We start from the raw sequence: 14,043 nt of genomic DNA on the forward strand, positions 1-14,043 counted from the left end.
TTTGGTTTAATGGTCTGACAATTTGATGATTTCTGGTTAATGGTCAATAGATAGCTTGTCCCTGTTGGATGAAAAATGTCAGAGACTGGTTTATTTATCTTTTCTGTTTGTGTGTTTGTTTATTTTGAGTTCAAATCAATGAAGAATTTATATCCACTGTGGACAGAACAAGTCCTTTATATGGACCATGGAGTTTTATAATTTTGTGTCTACTCTTAACCTATGGCTGAAATTTTAAAATTTAAGCTCAAAGTTCTATTCGCACTTGTTTTTCTGTCGTTATATCTATAGTTCAGAAAGGTTTTTACCTCTCATTGTGTGAAAGTGAAATATTTTCTACCTCCAGGTGGCATTACTAAATTTGATTATAAGGTCTCTTTAAGGATCTCTGTTCTGACTGGTTTGTAGAAATAAGCACATATATAAACTGAATATTCCTCATTTCAGAAAATAAGGAGGTTGAACTTCTAATACTTTCAATGTGCTAGATTTAAAAAGTATTCTTACGGAAACAGATACAGAATTGTTAAGAATTCAAGTTCACACGATTTAGGCAATTTTTTTTGGCAAATTAGTCCAGTTTAGTATTTTTGGCTTAATAAAAAGAATATTTTTTTGATTTATTAATGTAAGTGTAATACAAACTTATGTTTTTATTCTACTTAGATAAGTTCTTCCTAAATGTATATAGATATACTCCCCAAATAAGCTAGCATTACTTCTACTTAATTTTTAAGGTTATGAAAAATATAGATTTGTGTTTAGTCAAATTGATTCATCATTCTGACAGTAATTATTTTATTATTTTATTATTTTATTATATTTATTGAAAATTGTATTTCAACAGTAACTGTGTTCTGTAGTATGTCAACTTGAAGAGGATTTGTAAGGGGGTTGGGTAACCTAAAGCTTTGGACTGACACTAAATCAAGTTAATGAATATTTATTGGATGTTTAGGTCATTTCTAAACTGAAACACCGATTACTAAACATAATTTTAAGTGTATATATTTTTACTTCTTCATTTTTGTTTTGTAATAAGAGCTAACATTTATTGAGTGCATAGTTCTGTAACATTTATGAGAATTACTTCATTCAATCCTCAAAACAACCTTATGAAACTGGAACTATTAGTCTTCCACTTTTTAACTTACCCAAGGTCACATAGTTAGTAAGAAGTAGAGTTGGATGGTGAACCCTGGTAGTCTGACCCTGGAGAATGTGATCTTAACCATAAAGCTGTATTTTCTTCGTTTGGGCAGTACTACCACTAGCTAGGCTCTTGAAACCCCTTTGTAAGTTCCTCCCCTGGTTTGTTAAGGTAGGCCATATGTTTGTTTTTCTTTGTTTGTTTTTATTGAGGTGTAATTGATATATGACATTGTATTAGTTTCAGGTGTACAAAATAATGATTTGATATTTGATATATTGCAAAATGATTACCACCATAAGTCTAGTTAACATGTTAACATACATAGTTACAAAATTTTTTTCTTGTGATGAGAACTTTTAAGACCTATTCTCTGAGCAATTTTCAAATATGCAGTACAGCATTACTAACTATAGTGACCATGCTGTACATTACATCCCCATGACTTATTTATTTTATAACTGGAAGTTTTTGCCTTTTGACCCCCTTCACCCATTTCACACTCCCTTGCTTCTTACTTTATATGCTATGAAGAGGCAATATAAGCATGTTCATTTTTGCCACTTTGAGAAGTTATCAAGTCAGTGATGCATATGGCTATAGAAAGTTGAGCTGTGCTAATCTGCTAAAATGCTGAGGTGTGTCATTGCACACTCACACACTCCCGCTTTCACTTGGTGAGAAAGAAATAAGAAGCAGCCTCTGGGGTGCTGGGAGCCCTGTTCCTGGCCATTGGCCTCTGGGCCTGGGATGAGAAGGGCGTTCTCTCCAATGTCTCGGCGCTGACAGATCTGGGAGGCCTCGACCTTGTGTGGCTGTTTGTAGTGGTTGGAGGTGTCATGTTGGTGCTGGGCTTTGCCGGCTGCATCGGGGCCCTCCGGGAGAACACCTTCCTGCTCAAGTTTTTCTCAGTGTTCCACAGCCTCATCTTCTTCCTGGAGCTAGCAACAGGGATCCTGGCCTTCGTATTCAAGGACTGGATTCGAGACCAGCTCGATTTCTTCATCAACAATAACGTCAAGGCCTATCGGGACGACATTGACCTCCAGAACCTCATTGACTTTGCTCAGGAATATTGGTCTTGCTGCGGAGCCCGAGGGCCTAATGACTGGAACCTCAATATCTATTTCAACTGCACTGACTTGAACCCGAGCCGGGAGCGCTGCAGGGTGCCCTTCTCCTGCTGCGTCAGGGACCCTGTGGAAGATGTCGTCAACACCCAGTGTGGCTATGATGTCCGGCTCAAACTGGAGCTGAAGCAGCAGCGCTCCATCCACACCAAAGGCTGTGTGGGCCAGTTTGAGAAGTGGTTGCAGGACAACCTGATCGTTGTGGCTGGGGTCTTTGTGGGCATCACTCTCCTCCAGATCTTTGGTGTCTGCCTGGCCCAGAACCTTGTGAGTGACATTAAGGCAGTGAAGGCCAACTGGATCAAACATGATGATGGCTACAAACTACTCAAATAAACAAAACCTTGAAAACCGCTGGCTTACACCCACCATCTCAGAGGTTCTGTCGGCTGCAGGGCCTCAGCAGTGCTGTCTTCCTGGGGCCCCGGCCTGGACCCACCCTGCCAACTTGTTTTCTTGGCCTGGATAGTGTATACATTAAGCCAACCTTTAAAACTTGGTATATTTCACGTAAAAGTCCAGATCCCCAGCATCTTGTGAAGAATGGCCGTCTGGCCACAGCGGCTCTTTGGTGGCATTGGCTCCTGGGAGGTGCGCTTCCCGTTCTCTGAGGGACCCGCCTGGCCTGTGCTGCTCACTTAAGTGCCCTGCCTGCCTGACCCTGTAGGCTGGGAATTGGCCTCCTCCACCTCTGCAAGGTTTTCTCCTGCAAATGCTGCCAGGCTGCTATGGGCCAAACCTGGATCGAAGCCTGGGAGAGTGAAGAATGGGGAGGCTGGAGCCTGCCTGGAAGAGGCCACAGCCTGGGAAGGGTCTGGGCCTCCTGGGGGCTAAGATGGGTGCCAACGTGCCCAGAAGAGTGGCTGATGGGTGGGATGGAGATCAGGAATGTTTTGGGCAGGAGGAAGCTGGAAGCCTGAGCTTGGCACCCGTGGGGATAGGGGGAACCAGGTTTGGGGGCCATTGATGTTGACTCCTAGGCTCACTTGGAATCTAGTTCAGTCTTCCCGGTGGCCTGGAGAGTTGCCTCCTGGCCACTAGAGGGCGTGCCAGCACAGCTTTACCTGGATCTGGCTTTCCTAGGGCAACCCCACCCAGGTACAACCCTGTGCCTGATGTGTCCACCCTGCTTACTAGTTCTTTGGGTTTCAGGGAATTAACAGACTTCTAAAGGAGCAAACTGGCTCAGATTTGGGAAGTCTGGCTACTGTTCTCAGATCTGCACAAAGGGGTATGTGTGGAGTGAGCATTTGTGGATGAAAGGAGAGGTTTGGGCTAGTGCACAGATTGCTAACTTAGATGCCCTCAGGGCCAGGTGGGTTATAAAAATAAAGTAGGCCTTTGAGTTGTGAGGCCTTTGCAGTGCGACTCTAATTTTTCCCACTATTCCTGGAGATGGGACATGGAGAGACATTTCTTTGTGATATTTTGCATGATTGTGTCTGAGTCGCTAATGGCAACTGGCCTTGAGTGACAATAAGATGTGGTGGGGACTGTGGCAAAGCACAGATTCCCACCTGAAATTGGTGGCTGTCCTTCCGTTGTAGCTAATTGCTGTAAAGCGGGAATGTAGGTAAGTCTAATGTGAGAAATCTGGAGAAGCCAAAAAGCTAGATTTTTATGTGAAGTATTCTGATTTTTAAGTTGTTGGCAACTAATGAAAAAACATCTTAAACCCTGCTAGTCGAACAAAAGATGTGGGGGCCAGCTGTGGCCCCCCTGCCACCGTAGATCCCTCTGGGACAGTCCCCCATGGGGGCCCTGGGGTCTCCACCATTCAGGAATGCTGGGAGCTACTGCAGGTGGGCAGGGTGTGGGGCAGGCGCCCAGCATTGTGGCTCCCAGGTGCAGGCTGGGCGGTGTCCTCTGGTCTCTGAAAGACACAGGCTGTGGGTGGTCTCTACACGCTACAATAAATGCGGCTCACAATATTGTGCAAAAAAAAAAAAAAAAAGAAGAAGCAGCAGCCTCTGATGTCCAAAAGTGATCTAACACTCACAGGCCATTTGTTCATTTTAAACAATCTTACAGAATACCAGCCTCAGACATGATTACCCTGAGACCATGATAGAATGGACAAAACAAGGCTGCTTCATAATTTTGTCTACTCACATATAAGATAACTATATAAAACCACAAAATACCAAATATCCCCTCTCTTGCTAAATGAATGACTATTACTCCTTATGCAGTCATTCCCTTGATTTCTGACAGTATTCAGTTTTGAACAGAGCCTTGCTTCTTTATTCTCTCTCCAAACCGCCCAAGGGAAGACCAAAGCCTGTAACAGGTTCTTTGTAATTATCTCTCACTGAGATATTCCATGGTTACCTATGATTTTTGTTCTGCCTTGCTGCAATGAGTAGTAAAGCCGACTTAACTACATGTATGTTTCTGGTGGTCTTTGGCAGAAGGGCCTTGACGAATGAAATGGTCATTTTCCCCACATTCCTGGCACTGCCATATCGTCAACTACTGCTTTCTTCTTTGTTGGTCTAAGGTAAGTCCAAACAATTGAGCATCAAAATAAATATTGATAATAGTGGATTTAACTCTTTGAAAAACATAATGACCCATGAATATGTTCTGATATAAATGAATAAAATAAAAGGGAAAGCTCTACTTTACATTAGAGTGGCAATGAATAAGCATAGAAGAATTGATGGAATTAGAAAAGGATGATTTTGTAAAGATCCCTGAATATGTAATTCATACAAGAATCATTATGATGAGGAATGGGATAATTACATGGTCTCAAAGCATCTTTCTGCAAAACTCTTATTAATTACTTATTAATTAATAAGCATGCCATACCTGCTAATTATAACCTCTAATTAACTACTAATTTAATTAACTACTAATCAACAATTCATTTAACTACTTGTTAATAGTTATATCATCAGTAAAGGGACAAATTGACATTGTGCACTTCCTTGATGTGCTGAGAAGAACCCAGTATCACTTCTGGGGTATTCCTGCAAAAAATGCATAAATTATAAGTAAATATTAGACAAATACAAACTGAGGGACAATCCTCAAAAAATAACTGGCAGTACTCTTCACAAATGTCAAGATCATGAAAGACAAGGAGATTGAGAAACTGTTCCAGATTGAAGGAGACTGAAGCTAAATGCAGTGTATTTCTGGGCTTAATCCTGCATCTATGAAAGACATTATTGGGACCAAAAGCCAAATTTGAATAGGGCTTGTAAATTAGATGGGAATCTTGGATTGATGTTAATTTTTTGATGTTGATGGTTGTACTGTGATTGTATGGGAGAGCGTCCTCATTTTTAAGAAATATGTACTGAAATATTCAGGGTTAATGGGTCATGAATTCTGCAACTGTTTCTCAATGATTTAGAAATATCCACAATTGAGGAATCCCAGTGACATGTACACAGGAGGTCTTGGTACAATTTTTGCAATTTTTATGTGAATTTACCTCATTTTTTTTTTAAGAGGAAGAAAGGAAGAAAAAGCAAAAGTAAATCTAGACATTCTGCGTGTGTCCTCTTTCCTTTAAGCCAGAACTGAATCGGGGTATTGGCCTCCAGGAGAGGGCAGCAGATCTCTTGGTTATGTGGTTGGAGCCTTTGCTCATAATCAGTTATTATTTCTTTTTAATATTAGCATGGTCACATTTTTACTTGTTAAATTTGAATCTAGCATCTTCTGGGCTCCAACTGGGGATTCATATCACTGATCTATGTAGTTTAATTAATATACAGATGTTTAGGACTTACTCAAGACTTATTGAATCTCTTTACTTGACATTCTTGATATGTTCTTGGTGTATTCTTACAAAAATCTTGGTATAGTCATGATATATAAAGTCAGGATTATTATATGTTATGTCTCAATATTTTTTCCTTTTTCTTTAAAGATTCTATTTATTTGACACACAGAGAGAGAGAGAGAGAGCATAAGCAGGGGGAGTGGCAGGTAGAGGGAGAAACAGGCTGCCGGCTGAGCAGGGAGCCCGACGCGGGGCTCGATCCCAGGACTCTAAGATCATGACCCGGGCTGAAGGAAGACACTTAACCGACTGAGCCACCCAGATGCCCTTCAATATTTTTTCTTTGTAAAAAGTGTGTTCATCCATTTTTATAAATTAGATGTAATGTTCACTGTCTTCTTTGAAAATAGTTAATCGTATTTATAATTACTTTGTCTAAAGCTTTTCTTAGATTGACTTTATTTTTAAAAAAAAGATTTTATTTATTTATTTTCAGAGAGAGCACACAAATGGGGTGGGGTGGAGTAGGGAACAGCAGAGGGAGAGGGAGAAGCAGACACCCTGCTGAGCAGGGAGCCCAATGCAAGGCTCAATCCCAGGACCCTGGGATCATGACCTGAGCCAAAGACAGACACTTAACTGACTGAGTCACCCAGGCGCCCTTAGATTGACTTTATTATCTTGTATTGCATGCCATAGAAAAAAACAAATTTCCTTATCATTTTGCATAATTCTTGTAATGATTTCTTATCCGCTCTTTCATTTTTTAAAATTATCAGTAATAAGCTAGTAGGCTAACTACAACCATTTCAAATTTTTTGTCATATACAGGGGCGCCCGCCTGGCTAAGTCGGGTAAGTGTCCAACTCTTGATCTCATGGTCAAGAGTTTGAGCCCCATTGTTGTTAAAAAAATGGCTAAGATGGTAGATTTGGGGCACCTGGGTGGTTCAGTTGGTTAGCATCTGACTCTTGATTTCAGCTTAGGTCATGATCTCAAGGTTGTGAGATCAAGCCCTGCGGCAGGCCCTGTTCTGGGCATGAAGCCTGCTTAAGATTCTCTCTCGCGCGCGCGCTCTAAAAAAATTTTTTTTGTCAAATACAGATAGTTTTTTATTTGATGCTTCCCTGAAAGCTTTTCAATCAAATATAAGCCAGAGTACTTCATCTTCAACCAAGGAATGTTTCAGAATTCTGTGGAAAAGGACTATGCCAGATACTTTGGGGTACAGGTTTCTGATGGCATCACTTAAATAATTTTGAGACCATACTAGTGGACTGAGCCAGGATTTCTGGAACTCTAGAGAAGCCAATAGGTTCATAAGACTGCTAGCCCAAGATCCACTGAAACAAGAATTAATTACATAGGACTGATGAATTGATGAGGGATGATTACTGTTTTTGCTTAAACTATTACTGATATTTTCGTAATGTTCTATTTTCTGGATATTTAAGGAAGCCCTTTTTCTTTCCTCTTAAGCTAGCTATAACTCATAACAGTTTAACAATTATAACTCTGCTTTTTTTCAGACTCTGCTTTTGTACACCAAAATGAAACATTTGTGAATGATAGCTCATTCTCTTTGCCTGGAGCCCTCTAAAATTTGGAAACTTTTATCGAATATTCTTAATTTCATGACAATATAATTATCATATTTTCATGACAATATAGTTATTGGCATAGATTCAGTAAGAATCTGTCCTTTTTACCAAGACATAATGGGAAACACTGGGTGTGCAACCAAGGCCTTGCCTGGAGTGTTATATTTGGGAATGATGCTCCTTTAATCAGATATGGCCAGACACATCTAAGGACCTAGGTTGACTTTATGGAGCCAATGCTTACAAACCCTTCCAGGAAACTTGGTTGGTATCTGGCTTACAAGGTTCTCAGCTTCTGGGTGGGTAAGGTCACTTTCTTGTCAGACCCAGGAATCTTAGGATATTTGGGGAACTTCAAGAAGAGACAAATTCACCGAATGGCTACCACAGCTGAATTTAGGTGTTGAGTTCTTGGTGTGACTGTCTAACCTCAGAGGCTTTTAAAAGTCAAATTTGAGATTTTTGGGGGAAGCCTTTCAGTAAAGCAAGCTTAAGAAGGCCTAAGTGGCAAATTATCACTCTTGTTGCACCAGTGTAAATAGTGAAGTTAGAGACCAGCCTTATTTGCAATCAAGGATAATCTTCCTTTGTCCCCTGAAACAAATAATACATTATATGTTAATTTAAAAAAATAAAAAATAAAAAAAGAATAATCTTCCTTTGAGATTATTTTTCATCAAAAGAGATTATAGAAAAAAATGTGTACTTCAATGAGAAATTATGCATTGTCTATGATAACAGTTCCCAGCTTTCTGATAAGAGCCCTGTTCGTTGTCTCTGGGCTATTTATCAACTTTTTAAATTGCAGGTAACTGATGAATATTGCCAATGACAAAAACCAAACAATTAAGAAGATTGTTTTTATTTAGGGGGCGCCTGGGTGACTCAGTTGTTAAGCATCTGCCTTCGGCTCAGGTCATGATCCCAGGGTCCTGGGATGGAGCCCCTCATCAGGCTCCCTGCTCAGCAGGAAGCCTGCTTCTCCCTCTCCCACTCCCCCTGCTTGTGTTCCTGCTCTCACTGTCTCTCTCTCTGTCAAATAAATAAATAAAATCTTAAAAAAGAAGAAAGATTGATTTTATTTAGGCTGCTACAGTAAGGAGATCACCCAGATCCATAGATCAGAGTATCTCGGCAGGGTAGTATTGCCTTAGACTTTTAATAGGGAGCAGTGGACAAGTTATAGGTGGAATGATTTACAGTTGGGAGTATTTCACAATCAGAAGTCTCAGTCAGTTAAATAGGAAATGTTTAGCTCTGTCTCTGGTTCGTTTTAGGGGATAAACAGCTCTAATCTCAGTTAATCATTCATGTGACAAAGAACTGGGATTTGGAGGATCTGTGTCTTGCCCTGCTGGTGGGTTCAGGCAAAAGGGGAAATGTTTGTTTGGTCTTGTCACAAGTAAACAAGGGAGGCACCTGTAAAGCCTATGGGAGTCATGAGAAAGAATGGACAGTGAGTGAGTCTTATCTAAGTCATTCAGGGAAAGGTGGTTCTTTTCTATCAGCCATTTCCGGAACACAAAAGGGTGGTGGGATCTCAGAAAGCAAAGTATTGGGGAGATTTCTTAACTGTTGGTGTTTTCTGGGAACACAGGGCTCAGGTAAAATTCAACATTGTCAATATGCAAACTCTGCCTTGTCCTGTGGAGTTCCAGTGGACTTATAACCTCTATTTGCAACTCAGTATCTTCACTCTATATAGATCTGTGCTTCTTTTTTTTTTTTTTTTTTAAAGATTTTATTTATTTATTTCACAGAGAGAGACACAGCGAGAGAGGGAACACAAGCAGGGGGAGTGGGAGAGGGAGAAGCAGGCTTCCCGCGGAGCAGGGAGTCCGATGCGGGGCTCGATCCCAGGACCCTGGGATCATGACCTGAGCCGAAGGCAGACACTTAACGACTGAGCCACCCAGGCGCCCCTAGATCTGTGCTTCTTGACTTTTCCTTTGAACCAGTTATAACATTTGTCTGGTTCTCTCATAATGTATGAGTTCAATCAATTCTTCAATATGTATTCCTTTTTTTTTTTTTTTAAGATTTTATTTATTTATTTGACAGAGAGAGAGATAGTGAGAGAGGGAACATAAGCAGGGGGAGTGGGAGAGGGAGAAGCAGGCTTCCTGCTGAGCAGGGAGCCTGATGTGGGGCTTGATCCCAGGGCCCTGGGATCATGACCTGAGCTGAAGCCAGATGCTTAACGACTGAGCCACCCAGGCGCCCCAATATGTATTCCTTTTTATATTTGTATGAGAGTCATGATTTTGCCTCTTTCTAAAAACTGTCTTTAAACAGTATGATCCAGGGGTGCCTGGGTGGCTCAGTCGTTAAGCGTCTGCCTTCAGCTCAGGTCATGATCCCAGAGTCCTGGGATCGAGCCCCACATCGGGCTCCCTGCTCTGTGGGAAGTCTGCTTCTCCCTCTCCCACTTCGCCTGCTTGGGTTCCCTCTCTAGCTGTCTCTCTGTCAAATAAATAAAATCTTTAAAAAAAAAATAAACAGTATGATCCATATAGCTTATTCAGATTTCACCAGTTAAACATGCATTCATTTGTGCGTGTGTGTGTGTGTGTGTGTGTGTGTGATCAGTTTCTAAGGGTCCCAGTGAGAGGCCAGAGGATCATGAGAGCTGTGGAAAGTCCAAAGGCTGGTGGTGGCTACAGTGAAGACTGACATCCAGAGGTTGAGAGTTATCAGATAGAGTGAGGTGGGATGAATCCTTTGGTGGAGATCATTCTGGATTCAGAGTCTAGAGCTTAGTTTATTCAAGAATTATTCAAGAATTATTATTTCTGCATTCCTTGGCAATATTAAAACATAAGAGTGAGTTAGACATAATTGGGTTCAAAATGGTTCTATCATTTACTTGCTGTGTGATCCTGGGGAAGGATCTTAACTTCCTTCTACCTGTACCCTGTCCTTATCTGCAAACTGGGAATAATGTTAATACCTACCTCATAGAATTGTTGTGAGGGTAAAATGACATAATGGATGTGATAGACTTGGCATATAGAAAGTACTCGGGGGATGCCTGGGTGGCTCAATTGGTTAAGTGTCTGCCTTCAGCTCAGGCCATGATCCCAGGGTCCTGGGAGCCCCACATCGGGCTCCTTGCTCTGCGGGGAGCCTGCTTCTCCTTCTGCCTGCCGCTCCCCCTGCTCGTGCTCTCTCTCTCTGTCTCTCTCTCTCCCTCTGACAAAAAAAAAGTACTCAGTAAGTGAGGGCTATTGTTAAAATAACTTTTCTAGGGGTGCCTGGGTGGCTCAGTCGCTTGGGCTTCTGCCTTCAGCTCAGATCATGGTCCCAGGGTCCTGGGATCAAGCCTTGTGTTGGGCTTCTTGCTCAGTGAAGAGCCTGCTTCTCCCTCTCCCCACCCTCCTGCTTGTGCTCTCTCTCTCTCAAATAAATAAATGAAATCTTTTTTTTTTAAGATTTTATTTATTAATTTGACAGAGAGAGAGACAGCGAGACAGGGAACAGAAGCAGGGGGAGTGGGAGAGGGAGAAGCAGGCTTTCCGCCGAGCAGGGAGCCCGATGTGGGGCTCGATCCCAGGACCCTGGGATCATGGCCTGAGCCGAAGGCAGACGCTTAACAGACAGAGCCACCCAGGCGCCCCAATAAATAAAATCTTAAAAAAAAAAAAACTTTTCTATGTCCAAACCAAAGAAAGGCCTAAACTAACAATCTTTCATGAAAACTATAGAAGCCACCACATCTCTATTTTTTTAAATTTTTTATTGTTATGTTAATCACCATACATTACATCATTAGTTTTAGATCCACATCTCTATTTTACTTCAGACCCATTAATACTCAGACAAGCAGAGTTCTTGCTCAACAAGGACAGATGGAATAATAGTTCATCAACTTGTCAACTTCAACAGTAGGTCAATGATGAAAACCACAGGTGCATGCTGATATGTGTTCTTTGGTTGGTTGGATTGTTTTTGCAACTTTCATATTTCTTTTCATGTAACTTTGTTTTTTTTTTTTTAAAGTAGGCCCCACTGCCCAGTGTGGAGCCCAGTGTGGGGCCCAGTGTGGAGCCCAGTGTGGGGCCCAGAGTGGGGCTTGAACTCACGACCCTGAGATCAAGACCTGAGTTGAGATCAAGAGTCAGACACCTAACCAAATGAGCCACCCAGGTACCCCTCATGTAACTGTTTTTTAATAAAAGCAATTCACTAAGTCTATGAATGTAATTTTATTTGTAGGTTTTTATAGGCCTGTTTACATTTACAAATCATCTGACAATGTGTCCAAAATTTAGTCAGGAAAATATGGATAATGTAGTATCCATAGTATGTTCTTTTGCCAAATCCTAAGGTAACCAATCTCAGAAGGGTCTGAGTAGGGTGCCCACTAGAGGGCGGTATGGATCTCCCAAAGGACTGACAAACACAAACACTTCAGGTCTTCCTTTCAGCTTTACACATCACTAAGGACCTGTTAATTCAGGATTGCTAAAAATGAGGCATTTGTAAACTAAAATTTGCACATTACTCAATGTCCTCCAGAATCCAATTTGGCATTCTACTATGATCCTGCAGCCTGTGAGAAAGTCACAAAGCTCCTACCTGCAAGCAGACATGGGGCTTGTTGGGATTCTTTCAATTTCCTGCGCTTTTTCTCATCAGAGCATCAGCAGCATTGGTCTGAGGTGGTCGAATTGCTATTCATGCTCTTTAATCAACTGCTAGTTTTGTTTCATCATCATCGTCTATTCAACATCACATGGATTGTTTGATTCTCCCCTTCAGGGTGTTGTGATGCATTTGCATCAAAAGTAATTTCACTTTGTGTTTCAGGTGTCTATCTTATTGTTAAAGTGGACATATACAAATTCCCTCAAAATCTGCTTGTGACAGTGCATTGGTGATGTTCTTTCAGAGAATAAAAGCTAGTTAAATAATTTATAATATCAAGACAAGTGTTGTAAAAGTATTACCTATTTTAAAGTTTATAGGACATTGTTTTATAATTAAATGGGTAAACTCACAGTCTCTCATATGGTATATAGTAAGTATGTAGTGAGCAACTCTAGCAATAACTTTTCTGCAACTTTTAATTTTGTTCCTTTTTAATTCTATATTACCACCAGTGCTTTTTCGAGTAAGGCCGTATACATGGTCCATAGAGGCAGAAGTTCTCCTTTGAGCCTGATGGCATGCCCCATGTACATAATGTCTGAATTCCCATCTTCTATCAAGGATCTCTGAGTTGGTCTGACTGGTGAATGTTTCATATAGTTAGGGATGGTAGAAACTGTGTCTGACCTGAAGTCGTGGGTGATTTCCAAATCAAGGAAGCGTGCAGAGCTGACAGGTGAGTGGGGAGCTGCAGTCCGTGGGCTCCTGGTGAGTCATATGATGGTGGAGGAGGGCCAGGGACAGACATTGATGAAAACTGAATATATGGAGTCAGGAGTCAGAGAGTCAGGGAGATGGCAGCAGGGAGCGGGGCAATGAGAGAATAAGCAGGAAGGAAGTGGTAGGCACAGAGAATTGTGTGGTGGGGTTATGTATTTTTTGTTATTGTTTAGCAACTTTATTGAGATATAATTTTCATACCCCAAAATTCACGTATTTAAAGTATATAGTTCCATGGTTTTTAGTATATTTAGAAAGTTATGCAATCATCACCAGTCTAATTTTAGGACATTTTTATTATCTCCCAAAGAAATCCTATACCCCTTAGTGTCATTCCTCATTCACCTGCCCTTTTCTCCTCCAAGTCCTAGGCTACCACTAATCTACTTCCTGTCTCTGTAGATTAGCACATTCTGGACATTTCATTCAAGTGGGATTATATAATATGTGGTCTTTTGTGACTGGCTTTTCTCTTACTTAGCATAATGTTTTCAAGGTTCATCCATGTTGTAGCATGTATGAGTGCTTCATTCCTTTTTATAGCCAAATAATAATATTTCATTGCGTGGATATAAAAAAATGTTATTTATCTGTTCATCGGTTAACAGACATTTGGGTTGTTTTAGCTATTTTGAATAATGTTGCTGTGAACATTTGTGCACAAGTTTTTGTGTGGACATATGTTTTCATTTCTCTGGGGCATGTATCTAGGAGTGGAATTGCTGGGTTATAGGGTCACTCTATGTTCAACACTTTGAGGAGCTGCCAAATTGTTTTCCAAAGCACCTATGCTATTTTGCGTTCTGTTGTGGGGCTATTTCTGGTAGATGATTTTATGAGTTTGTTCTGGACACTTGAACCATCTGAGTACCAGGAGAACGAGTGTGTCGTCATTCTGCCTGGATCCTGCTGTTCAACTACCGCTGCACAAACCCCTGGCCCCCTGAGGCCCAACCTGCAGTGATTCTAATGTACCAATGTACTAATGTAACCGCAGAGGTGTACTGTGATTAGTCAGTCCCAGCAAGCCCTCCATCTGTTCATGCATTAGTC

General features: G+C 41.2%; 1 protein-coding gene and 1 pseudogene across 4 annotated transcripts in view; both read left to right on the plus strand.

Moving 5' to 3' along the window:
• Window positions 1-14,043, plus strand: part of ABCC5 (ATP binding cassette subfamily C member 5) — a 171,412-nt gene that overhangs the window by 30,746 nt on the left and 126,623 nt on the right. The gene's annotated exons all lie outside the window — the stretch shown is intronic.
• Window positions 1,535-2,631, plus strand: LOC144381317 (tetraspanin-17 pseudogene; annotated as a pseudogene).

Source organism: Halichoerus grypus, chromosome 1 (assembly GCF_964656455.1).
Source record: "Halichoerus grypus chromosome 1, mHalGry1.hap1.1, whole genome shotgun sequence".
NCBI classification, from domain to species: domain Eukaryota; kingdom Metazoa; phylum Chordata; class Mammalia; order Carnivora; family Phocidae; genus Halichoerus; species Halichoerus grypus.